The sequence below is a fragment of the Rattus rattus genome, chromosome 9 (genome assembly GCF_011064425.1).
Source record: "Rattus rattus isolate New Zealand chromosome 9, Rrattus_CSIRO_v1, whole genome shotgun sequence".
NCBI classification, from domain to species: domain Eukaryota; kingdom Metazoa; phylum Chordata; class Mammalia; order Rodentia; family Muridae; genus Rattus; species Rattus rattus.
The window spans coordinates 44,514,995-44,519,097 of NC_046162.1; positions in this window are offsets into that span (position 1 = coordinate 44,514,995).

A 4,103-nucleotide genomic window follows, 5' to 3' on the forward strand; every position below is an offset into this window, starting at 1 on the left:
AGAACTTCATGTTTGCATGATAACCATTTTACCAACTTATCTATCACTCCAGATACCCATCTTGACTTTTTCCTTATTCTTGGAATCAAGTTTAAGAGCTCAATGCTTGAAATAATGCTATATAGATTTCCTTTCATGTTCACTTTAAAATGTCTTTTGATTTGATGCCCAAGGTCTGTTGGTAAGGAATGTAATCTGCATAGTGACCTGTTAGCCTGACCATTAACTAGGGAGAGCATCTGAGGATCTTTGAACCTTGCCTGAAAAAGCCCTCATTGTTCCCTCAACCCTTGACTTCATCTGCATCACTATCTAGTAACTGTTGGAAGTATACACATTTGACCGTCAACTTCCTATAATAAATTCAACAACAGCAAAATCATCAAGTCTTGCTTTCAAGACTTATATTGACAGTTGAGCTTTTCAGACAAGAATACAGTCAAAATCCAAAACATACATGAACTAAAATTGCTCAGATATTCCATGCCTGAGTACATGTTCAATTGAACATAAAGCAGCATATAATGTAGAAACACACATACCCATGCTTCTTGTCACTTGAGTGGTAGTCTCATCTAAGTACTTTCAGGCAATTAGTAATTAAAGAATATCTTATAAATATACCCCATATATTTTATTCTTTTTAATAGTAATTTTCCTTCTTAATTCTTGTTTTAAATTTTATTTAATCATTTTTTTATTCACTCCAGATTTTATTCCCCTCCCAATCCACCATCTAACTGTTCCCCATCTCATGCCTTCCCACTACTCCTGTCTTCCTGAGGATGTACCCTGCACCCCCACTCCTCAGTCCACCAGACCTCTAAACTCCCTGGGGCCTCCAGTCTTTTGAGGGTTGGATGCATCTTCTCTGACTGAACCCAGACCTGGTAGTCCTCTGGTGCATATGTGTTGGGGTCCTCATTTCATCTGGTATATGCTGCCTGGTTGGTGGTCCAGTATCTGAGAGACTTTGGGCATCCAGGTTAATTGAGATTGCTGATCCTCTTTCAGCATTGCCTTCCTCCTCAGCTTCTTCCAACTTTTCCCTAATTCAGCCACAGGTGTGTGTATGGGGGGGGAGCAGCTTCTGTCCATTGGTTGGGTGCAAATATCTGCATCTGACTCTTTCAGCTGTTTTTTGGGTCTTTCAAAGGGCAGTCATAACAGGTTTCTTTTTGTGAGTGCTCCATACCCTCAATAACAGTGTCAGGCCTTGGGGCCTCGCCTTTGAGCTGGATCTGACTTGGGGCCTGTCTCTGTACCTCCTTTTCCTCAGGCTCTTCTCCATTTCCATCCCTCCTGTTCTTTCAGAAAGGCATAATGGGTCAGAGTTTTGACTGTTTAATAGCAACCCCATCTCTCACTTGATTTCTTTCTACTGGAGATGGGCTCTACAGGTTCTCTCTCCCCATTGTAGGGCATTTCATCTAAGGTCCCCGTGAATCTTGAGAGTCTCTTGCCTCCCAGATCTCTGGTACATTTTGGAGGGTCTCACCAACCTCCTACCTCCCGAGGTTGCCTGTTACCATTTTTTTTCTGCTGGCCCTCAGGGCTTCAGTTCTTTTCCTCCACCCAATACCATATCATGTTCACCTCTTTCCCCCTGTCTCTTTTCCCTCTGAGATCCCTCCCTCCCATCTTGCGCTTTCTTTGTGCTCCATCCAATGTGGTAATGAAACATCCTCACTTGGACCCTTCAGTGTGTTGACTTTTTGAGTTCAGTGATTGTATCTTAGGTATTGTGTACGATTTTGGTGCTAATATCCATCTATTAGTGAGTACACAGCATGCATATTCTTTTGGGTCTGAGTTACCTCACTCGGGATGATATTTTCTAGTTCCATGCATTTGTCTGCAAAACTCAGGATGTCCTCATTCTTAATAACTGAGTAGTATTTCATTCTGTAAATGAACCACTTTCTGTATCAACTCTTCTGTCATGGGACATCTATATTGTTTTTATCTTCTGAATATCACAAACAAGGCCACTATGAACATAGTGGACAGGTGGGTCATCTTTGCTGGGTCTTTAAGTAGGTCTATTTACAATTTTCTAAGAAACCTCCAAATTGATTTCGAGAGTGATTGTACCAGTTTGCAATCCTACCAGCAATGGAGGAGTGTTCCTCTTTGTCCACATCATCATCAGCATGTGCCTGAGATTTTGATCTTAGCCATTCTGATTGTTGCAAGGTGGAATCTCAGAGTTGTTTTGATTTACATTTCTCTGATCACTAAGGACTTTGAACATATCCTCAGATGCTTTGCAGCCATTTGAGAACGGCTTTATATATATTTTGGATATTAGCCCTCTATTGTATGTGGAGTTAAGGAAGATTTTTTCCCAATCTGTAATTTCCCCTTTGTCTTATTGACTATGTGCTCTGCCTTACAGAATCTTTCCAGTTTCATGAGGTCCCATTTATCAATTCTTGATCTTAGAGTGTGAGCCACTGAAGTCTGTTTAGGAGATTTCCCCTGAATTAAAATGATGCCATTACCCAAGAGGGTTAAAACAAGTATGACAGGCCCAGAAAGACAAGCATCAGCTGTTTGATCTTAAGTGTGTAACAAGAACAAAAAATAACATTGAAGTTAAATTATTAGGAAGTATAACAGAAAATGCGCACATAAAGTAGAGGAAGATAGATAGTGAGAGAACATAGGGAAATAGTATATTAAATAAGACCAATTAATCTCATATACATATAATTATATTGAAATTTATTATGTGGACTACTAATATACACTAATTAAATGGCATCCATGTACTTTAAGTTTGTTTATAATTGAGTCAACTCCTTAACCTTTGGGTAAGAGTGTAAATAGTGCTTTGCATGTACATGTGTGAATAAAAATGTAATCAATGTTTTGCATGTACATGTGTGAATAAGAGTGTAATTGAAGGGGAAAAGGCCAGACAGGAGCATGTTGTTCTCTGAGAAGTTTCACTCAGCAGCTGACTGAGACAGTGGATGGAGCTTGGGGAATCTAACAGAAGAATACAAGGACGGATTGCAGACCTCAAAGAGGATAGGAACTCCACAGAAGAACTCAACAGAGTCAACTAACCTTTGTGATTCTCAGAGTCTGAATCACCAACCCAAGAACATACATGGGCTGCACCTAGGCCTCCCTGCTCATATATAGCAGATGTACAACTTGGTCTTCATGTGGGTCCTGAATAACTGGAATAGAGGCTAATCTAAAAGTTGTTGCTTGTACATGGAATTTGTTGTTCTAGCTGGGCTACCTTATCTGGCCTCAGTAGGAGAAGAAGCACCTAGCCTTCAAGTGCCATGCCAGGGTTGAGAGATACCCATGGAAGCCCCACCCACTCAGAGGAAAAGGGGAAGGGGGATGGAAGAAGGATTGTAAAATGGAGTGACCAGTAGAGGGGGGCAGTGAGCAGGATGTAAAGTAAATAAGTTAAAAAATTGAATTCTACAAACAAGGAAAAACAAAGTGTATTTAATTCTTTGAATGGATGTGTGTGAATAAGAGAGTAATCTATGTTTTGCATATATATATATACATATATATATATACACACACACACAAATATATCATTGCAAAACTTTAAAAATTCATAGATTTCGAGTTACAGTAAATGCTCCCTTATTTTAAAGTGTTTATTTTTATTAATTGCAAATTCCTTAGATGTATATAATGTATCTTAATCATATATTTCTTAACCCTCTTCCTCCCACTCTTTTTGGTCCTCCTTCCCTGTATATCTCTCTAACAAATTCAGGATCTTTACTATTATGACTTTCTTTCTTTCTTTCTTCTCATCCTCCTTTTTTCCTTCTTCCCCCTTCTCCTTTTCACCATCACTATATAGCCCAGTGTCTAAGATTCTCATGGCTGTGGGAATTATTCACTCTATTGTTGGCAACCTGCTAATAGTCACCAACCCTCAAACAAAAGTGGCTCTCCCTCCCTTAACGGCCATCAACTGCCAATAGCTCCTCAGCCAGGAGTGGAGCATTAGGGTCCCTTCTCACTTCCAAGTTGGAAATTTTTTTTATTTAAAATATGATTACATAACTTTCCCTTTCTCCTCCCTGTACACCCCTCTTATATCTGACACATCATCC